Raw genomic sequence first — 9,559 nt, forward strand, 5'->3', positions numbered from 1 at the left:
GTACCTTCTTGATCAATTCATCAAGCTCATTGATCTGCACATTGAGAGGTTTTGCTGTGAAGCATAAGTCCTCTCACTCCTTGGTGTCCTCTTTCCCACCGTCTGTATTGTATCCCCTCATTTGAGATACATCTATCACCATCAAACACTTCCCACTGCTTTCATCACCTCTTGCAACATACGCCTTTCCATGAGATGGCTTCCGGACTTCATCATCCTCTGAGTCGGTTGACCAGACCTGCACGCCACCGAACTCATCATCCGCTGCCGAACCCTGCACAATTAAAGCATTCATCGAAGGGTTAGTAGCAGCTTTCTTTCTCTTGATCTCTTCTAACTTTTTCATCAACACAGCTTCTTCATCTTTCTCCTCATCCTTCTCTGCCATTTTCTTCATGACACAGTCTTTGGCATAATGGTTCTTTCCTCCACAATAATAGCAGTTCACACCAGAATCTCCCTCAACTTTCACCTCTTTCTTTGGTTCTTCTGTCTTCGGTTCCTCCTTAACCTTTTCAGAACTGTAGCTTCCCTGCCAATTTCGGTTCTTATTGGTAGGGAACCTTTTCTTAATGAACCTCTTTGGATTCGACACCATCATTGCATAGTCTTCAGAAGTAAGATCATAGTCTTCTAAGTTGAGATCTTCATCTTCTACCACACTTTTGCTTTTAGACAGGAGTGCCAAGGACCCCAAACTTGAGACCACATTTTTCTCTTGCAAGACAATCTTTTCTTAGGATTTCAGAATCCCCACCAGCTTTGCCAACGAATAAGATTTAAATTGCTCATGAGCTTTAACAGTGGACACAACCGCTCTCCACTCGGATCTAAGGCCATTCAAAAAGGTTACTTTTTGTTCAATCAGCTTCCTTTCTATATTGTGTTTGATCATCTTGCTAAGAAGATGATTGAAGCAATCAAACGTCTGAGTAACAGTTTCATCAGAATTCTGTTTAAATTCACCAAACTCAGACAAAAGCAAGGTCTGAATAGAATGCTCCAAATCTTCATCTGTGGAATATAGCTCTCGCAGCCTATCCCAGATTTCTTTAGCGGTGCTGCATGAACTCACCAGCCTGAATGTATCTGATTGAAGAGCGAATCGAATCAGTCTCAATGCTTTAATGTTGCACTGAAACTTTTCCTTTTCGTCTTGAGCAACATCCTTTACGTCCTTTAACAGATCATTATACTCTTTCTGAGTTTTAATGATTTTTGATGTTCCTGAGCGAGCAAATGGTCCAGATACGATTGCTTCCCAAATAAGGTATCCATTGTCTTCAGATCCGATGACATAATCTTCAAAATGATGCGCCTAGACTTCGTAATCATGGGTGTAAGGAATAGGAATCTTCGTCGTTGATCCAATGCTGTTTGAGATGTTGATGGGATTAGATTGTGACTCGTCCATGCTTGATCGTTTAACCTGTTTGAAAGATCAGACTTGTAATATGTTATATTAGGGCAAAACAAATAAATGCTGAGCTACATTAATTATGGAATGACAGCTCAATAAATATTAGTTAATGTGGAATAACCCTAATCGCAAACTCTTTCACAGAAACGATGTGTATGAATTACACAGCCTCCTGCTCTGATACCAATTGATGAGTTATAAAATAACTCTTTGATCGATTAGATCTTTGTAACAGGTAAGTAATGAACACAAAGATAGTAAAACCGAAACACAAGTATGAATCAGAATGTGTCGAATGATTAGATTACTCGATCCTCAGCAGAGCTCGACTAAGGACTTCCACTGTAGAGGATTCTAGGGTTACAAAATAAGAACGATGAATATATTAACAATCCTTCTCTAATCGTTTCTAATATTTTCTAATCATCGTCTTCTAGGATGCTTGCAAGCATCTATTTATACTAAACCCTATAAAACTCACGGATGGACAGGCCCATACCAGAGATAAACATTAAGTAGCTAACAAGCGCAATAGACGCAACACTATACTGACCCTAACATGCTTATAAGCATTTGGACGAGGTCAACGATGTAGATGACTACTTCAACGTTCCAAATGTACCTCGCGAAACCATTTTGCTTCGCATGCTTCCAGTCACATTCGAGGGAGCTGCGAAGGATTGGTTGAAATCACTCCCTCCCGGATCCATCACCACATGGGCTAAGATAAAAGAAGAATTTATTGATCAATTTTTCCCTCCTTCAAAAATAGCCAAGTTGCAGAAAGCCATAGCCAACTTTGAACAACAAGCTGAAGAGTTACTATATAAGGCTTAGAAGAGATACAAGGGTCTACTAAGGAATTGCCCACATCATGATCTTAATAGCCATTAAGAAGTCTCCATTTTCTATGATGGAGTGAGTGTGACTACATGGCAACTCCTTGATTCGCAAGGACCTATCACAAAAAAGCCACCCCCGAAAACCAAAGAACTAATTGAAGAATTCTATAAGCACTCTAGAGAATATCATAACCCAAGGAATGACCTATGTCGGGGGGCGGTTAACTCAGTTAATGATAGCATGGCAGCAATGATGGCTAAACTAGAGAGTTTGGATCGAAGAATGACTAAGATGCACCAATCCATCCATGCCATTAGGGTCGGTTGTGAGAATTATAGAGGGCCTCATCTCACTAAAGATTGTGATCTTGACGAGAACGAGAACCCAGGGTGCAAGTATGCTATTCAAGTGGTGATAGGTTTGATGAAAATTGGCAAAAACCAAAGAAGGAATGACTCCCGTATGATGAGTACAAAAAGGAAAAGGAGGAAAAATATAAGTAAAAAAGAATCGGATTTTTATCAAAAAAAAAAGGAATCGGTGCTGGAGAAGAAAGCTGACTTGGAAGATATGTTCACAAGATTTGTAGTCATGTCTGAGAAGAGGCACAATGATATAGATGCTGAAATGAAAGAGCAACGAAATATTCTTCGAGAATATCAAACAATGATGAAGGATCAACAAAATATGCTTAGAAATCGGCAAGCATTTATTCATAACATTGAAAAACAGCTAGGTCGGCTTGCACAATGAATCATCCAAAGAGCACCCGGTGAACTTCCTAGCAATACCGAGCAAAATCCAAGAATGGGGCATGTGAATGCAATAACAACATATTCTAAGCCAATTTACACTCCTCTGACCTCTATCCAGAAGAATCCCAACAAAGTGCGAACAGAAGTAGTTAGCTGGAATTCGAGTAAACTCGACTCGAATCGTCGAGTCACCAACATGGACTCGACGAGTCGAAGACCTGATAACGAAAACTGCTCTCTTTTGAAGCCTTACTGACCCTCTTTGCCATTTCCGAGCCGAGCCATACCTGATGAGCAGATTCAAGAATATAGGACGTTTATGGAGCACATAAAGGCACTCCAAGTTAATATTTGGTTTGTTGAAACGATATTACAAACACGGAAATATGGTAGTTTACTTACAAACCTCTTTACCACTAGAAGAAATATAGAAGAAGTTGTTGAAATAGTGTTGAATGAACTGCCTGAAACGATAATACATCCAATGGGAGTATGAGAAGATCTCCTTATCAAAATTGATAAGTTAGTATTTCCGGTTGACTTCATTAATATTAGACATGGAAGAGGACTTTATAGTACCAATCATTCTTGGGCGACCATTCCTGAATGCCGCTTCTGCCTTGGTAGATATGCATGAATCTACACTAACATTAAGGGTGGGAGACGATTCGATAATTTTTGAAGATAAGAAAAAGGAGAAGCACACATAGTCAAAAGAAGATAAGGTTTCATTAATAATTCTGGATGATGAATTGTTGGAGAGAGAGCTTGCTTACTTGCAAGAGGTCAATCCAAACCAATTCTTATTATCCTTGGAAGAGAATTTTGATGCCAAGGGAGATCTGGAGGAGTGTGACAACCGTCAATTTCCGGTCAAGTCAAAGTCAACTAAAGTCAACAAGTGAAACAGGTCAACTCATTTAACCCTTGTGTACTAGGGCTTACGTTAGGTAATTACTATACAACTCGCTATTCTAATGAGAAATCATCAATTGAAAAGTTCGTATACCTAGATTTCCTTAACCTAAAACTGTGGTAAGTAATGAACCAAACTGATAAAACAATGTTGCATACTCATCGGGAGTATGTAAGATCCTTAAACACGGCTTAACGGGGTTTACGAACCTCGCGTTGCGCAGCCAAACACAAAAAAAGGTCACAAAAGAAGCCTCTCCTAATCTCTTTCACTCTATCTCTCTCTATTTAGAATCTCTCCCAAATCTCTCTAAGTATGAGAAATCTCTCCAAGTATGTGAAATCTCTCCCAAATCTCTCTAAGTATGACCTGAACCTCACACAGACCTTTTCTTCTTACCCTTTCGCTCCATTTCACCTTCTGGCCCAGCAGCCTTAGGACCGAACCTCGGCCCTGAACCGAGAGGTCTCGCAGGTAGGCCATTTCTTCCTGGTTTTCGACTAGTTTTGCATTTTAGGCCCGTTTTTAATTATTTTAATGCAGGATTTTCATCCAAAACTTTATTTTAACATATAAGGCCCCATATTTATTAATTAATCACGTTTTGGGGGATAAACTTTATCCAAGAAGAGTGGGTGAAGTACAAAAGGTGGAGTGTTGACTTTCCTTTAGTTTATGACACAAGCAACCACCCCCACACTCACTCCGTGACCAGCCACACTCCTTCCACCATATCTAGGTCATGTCAATGTACTTTCTCATCATTTCCAGCCATTTCCGACGTTCTTAGAGCTAGAACATCCACCCTTTCTCCTCACACTTCATTCATTCTCTCATTTTCCACCAAGAATCACACTCCAAATTCTCTCATCTTTCTCTCTCAATTTCGAGAACTTCAAGGCATACTCCAAGGCTTTTCTCCTTCATTTGGTAAGTATCATCATCTTTCTTATGATTGTTACACATCCTCCTACTCAAAATCATAAATTGCTTACACAAATTCCATCACATTAGTGTTAGATTCTCGAAGCTTCAAGTAATCCTCAAAGTGTTCTTGATTTGAACACTTCTCTTCTTCAATATTCGTCCACTGAATTCATATAAAGTGAGTTCATACCCCTATATTTTCAATTTTTCTTAAGTTTTAAGGGCGCGCGGGGGGGGGGGGGGGGGGGGGGGGGACATAAGTTAAAACACCAAGAACACAACTAAACTCAAACAACAGCTTTCATCAGAAAAGTTGAGTCTTATTCACGGACTATTTTGATTATCTTAAACTTAATATCTTTCAAAACTTTTTAATATGAAAATAGTTCAGGTTCATACCCTTAAAATGGTACTTGCACATCTCCATATGATTTTCCTACGATTTATGGTGATTCCTACAAAACAGCCTATCATTTCAAGAACGAATTCGAAGCAGTCTGTGAATATGAACATTTTAACACAAGTAAAAGACTTCCAAAAATCTTAATAAAAATTATGAATAAATTAGACACATTTTATGCACTCTCAGAATTTACGGATTTAGCTTTTGACTTCGTATGATTTTCTATGATTTTTCTAAAATAGTGTAGAAAGGTTAAAAACTAGTTAACAACTTATAACTTTCATAATACTTTGTATTATGTTGAGAAAAGTGTATAACAATAAGTTCTAAATATTGATGTATCTTCTTCTTAGTTTATCATCATAAACTGAAATTTAGTGATTCATGACAAAGATTCTTCATTCATTTAGAATAGATATAATAAGCTATAATACACATAGTTTATGGATTCATAGCACTAAGGTATTATCATAAACGAGTTCTTTTACGTTACAAATGTTTTGGATAAACTATAATAGGTATAGTTTATGTATCATTTACATTTCAAACTTATTTACCAAAGGCTTTCAGTTCAGTTCACGTAGATCTGTTAATGAATAAATTTGTGAGTCATTCCCTTCGTGTTACCTTCATGGTAACAAAGTCAAAAGTCTTGTAAATTGTAACCAGAGTCTCTTGTACGGAGAGCGTGATAGCTATGTATAGATTTATATTGGGTCTGGGAAGCCCGCACCTGAGCTTCTTGCAACAGCTAGACCGGCAGGTATGAGGTGACAAGTGTCATTTAACGTGCGACGCCTAAAGAACATCGTATTACGAGGCCGTCTGAGTCTTAGCATGGATATAATAACTCACATGTGGTATTAACAAATCATAAGATTTATGGGTTCAACTTTTAAATTAGCGAGTTATGTCGATTCTGTTGGATAAGGTGTCTATGTCCATAACTTATTTGGTACATACTTGACCCGACCCGACATGGTCCATTTGGGTTGCACTTCACCCGAACTATTTATGGATAATTTTATGAGAGTTATACACATATGTTTATTAATATATTGTAAGTTATAATATATTAATATGAAGTTATGTAATTAGTCTTAGTCTTAAATTAATTATGAATTAATTTAGAGATTAAAAGGAAGACTAATTAAATTGTGGGCTATTGTTTTATATGGTGTGGGCTAACACTCATTTGTTAATGGGCTAGGCTTATATGGATGTCCATGGATGATCCATGGAGCTTTTAACCCATGGATCCTTGGAAAAGGAAAGGTCATGGGTTATTAGGGTTTCACCCTAACCATGCACACTATATAAGCATGCTTATGTTGCATGAAAAAGCCACTAGTGTGGTTTTGTGTGTGTGGCCGATTTTCTATGTGTGTACACACTCTCTCAAAGTTTTCCAAGTGTTTGTGGTGATTTGTTATTCCATTTGAGGCATTCACACTATTGGTGCTTGGCTCTCAAACTCCAAACAATCAACCATCATCAAAAGGTATGTATTTCTACTAGTACTTTTATGATTCATAATCCTTATGTTATGCTAGTTAGGAAGAAACATTGGAAATTATTATTTGCATGTATTTTAGAAGAAAACATAGATCCAAGGTTTATTAGGGTTGCATGCACACTTAGGAAGTGTTACATTGCTCAAAACCCAACAGTGGTATCAGAGCCTAGGCTTGTTTTCTTAAATACTTGATGCAAATTGCTAAAAAATGTCGAAAAACTGCATTCTGCACAGCAGACTCGCCGAGTCCATTCATGGTACTCGCCGAGTCCATGTGTATATTCAACCAACTCGCCGAGTCAGTTCATGCACTCGACGAGTTGGCAGGCCTGAGTGTAGATTTTCGAGTTTTGGTGCTGGAATTGGTCTAGAATCATTACCTTAAACTGTTTTGATCTTATAAAACCTGTTTTTGATGTGGTAATGATGATGGTGGACTAATTTCAAAGTTATAATCAAAATTTCAAGTTTATATGTGTTCATATGATTCTTGAAATTGTTGATGTGGATGTTCATGTTCATATGAGTTTTGTTAGATCATAGGAATTATTTGCAAATTGTTTGTTAGTTAATTCTTGATCTTAATGTGTTTTAATGGAATTCATAATTTTTCCTGAAGTTATGGAATTCCAAAAGTTTTTTCTTTTAAATGTTTTTTAAGAAGTCATAAGTTATGAATATCCAAAAGTTTATGAAATGTTCAAAACTTGCCCTCAAGTTTTGGAATTTGTAAAGTCTCACACAAACTTTAATTCCACATACTAGAGTTTTAAAAGTTAAAATTCAACACTTATACTATTTATAACATTAATAGATAATTATTATATATATGTATAAGAACAAGTCGTTTTACCGTTAGTAGGCCTCCTTCACGAAGCCGGTCTATAAGGTGGGTATAAGGTTGTTGCCTATAAAATGGCAACTTAATGGGTGTCCACTCTCACCCACCGCTTGCTTGACTGGTGGAGGGTCGTTAGCCGAACGGGTAGGACAATGACTTTAAATTCTCATTAAAAGTATAATGATTATTATAAAGTAACTAAATATTTTTTATTTAATTCCCAATCTTAGTTACTTTAGGAAAAATGTGAATTTGGTGCTAGCCCATGGAATTCACACTTTGTACCTTACCAAGTCGTTGGTGGAGCGTGTGTGGTTAACCGGCACACTAACTTGGACTAGTAAGGATCACGAAGGGTGACTTAATGTTGGTCATAGATCAATGGAGCGTGCGTGGTTAACCGGCATATTGATTAGATGATAATATTAATGGTACCAAGTGAATTGGTATGGTTATTCACACCTTGTTTTGTGATCCTCGGCATCCCAGTCACAAAATTTGAGAGGGCACACTCGAGATTGAAACATGCCATTGAAAAGTTGAATGAATCTCAAAAGATCTAGGAATTTCAAATCCAATTAAAACCTAATAAATTATTTCGTTTTTCATGGTGGAAATTGGTGAATCGTCATTCGCCTACCTTCAAATATTTTATAGCTTGGATTACGGCATCCCTCTTCCAAATTATAAAATATTGTGTTGGGTCCTAGCCTTAATATTTCATATTGGGTGTTATATTAAGGACTTTGAATCAACTAACTTGATTTTCTCCTATTATAGATGTCTGGATCAGACAACTATGATCTTCCCAAATCTCTTGAAGATGGTGTCCTTCAACATCATGTTTCACTTCCTCCACCTCCTCCAATTATTCTCCCTCACCCACAAGTTCTTGAAAAGTTTAAAGTCACTCAATCCCTATTGGCAAGCATAGTCTATGTGTGCTCACATCTTGGAGATAAAGTCACATATTGACCAGCTGGGAGAGTTGGGTGTCATAGTCCCGTGAAAGTTGGATGTTTAATCACTTTCTTAGTAACATAGTGAGTCTCTTTGGGACTACTATGAGACGGACTATGACATGACCCTTAATGATGTTATCTATTTGCTTGGTGTTGTGGAATCAGCAATGATTTGGAACACCAGTAAAGCAAATTTGATTAAAAGAACAACTTCCCAAGTCTACATGGACATTGAAAATGGTAGCATTGGATATCTAGAAAAGGATTTCTCTTCCCAATGGAAAGGGATCGGCAATAGTCAACTCGGTTGACCAAATGGTAAAGAGAAAGGCTAAGTCTGAGATAGTCTCATGTGCCATTACCAAGGGGTCTATATGTTTTATTGCCAAAGGGAGGGACACTGATTGCGAAGCTGCCATATTCACCTGAAAGGTCATAAGGTTGATCAAATCAAGAGGTTTGACTCTACTTCGGGTAAAGTCCACTGTCTAACTCTATTAAGTTTCTATTTGGAGATTCTTATTACATAATGTGAATGGGTCACATGTTGATGTTTTTAAGAATCAAAGAAAAGATAGGAAGCTTATAGTAAGTATATGTTGATTCTGATTGCGAAGGTGGGTTTCGATCGCATGGTTCGGCAATCAGAATTTTGAGCTGTTGCTTAGGAGTTATAATATATTGCTTATGAATAGATAACAACAAGATTTTCATGTGGATTGTAAGGACAAGTTTTTCCGCAATGTTTTAAAAAAAAAGAAAAAAAAAGGGTTTTAATTTTATTTATTTTAAAAATATCCTTACAATGGCATCTGTGGAAAATTGTTGCTTATATGTTTCTAGTAATAGCAATATTGGAAAGTGGATTTGATTCTTTCATTTGTGGTAGTGTCTGAATTTACCAAATGAAGAAAGTTTTTCATCACCCAAGTTTCAATTGGACAGAAACATGGAATCATACAAGTTGTATTGTATG

The 9,559-nt window shown here is 37.3% G+C and overlaps 1 non-coding gene across 1 annotated transcript; it reads right to left on the reverse strand.

Moving 5' to 3' along the window:
* Nucleotides 1-2,195: 2,195 nt before the first annotated feature.
* Nucleotides 2,196-2,301, reverse strand: LOC111914031 (small nucleolar RNA R71). Its single transcript, XR_002857679.1, has one exon. It is a non-coding gene; the product is annotated as a small nucleolar RNA R71 (small nucleolar RNA).
* Between the last annotated feature and the right edge of the window lie 7,258 nt (nt 2,302-9,559).

This window comes from Lactuca sativa, chromosome 4, assembly GCF_002870075.4.
Source record: "Lactuca sativa cultivar Salinas chromosome 4, Lsat_Salinas_v11, whole genome shotgun sequence".
NCBI lineage: Eukaryota > Viridiplantae > Streptophyta > Magnoliopsida > Asterales > Asteraceae > Lactuca > Lactuca sativa.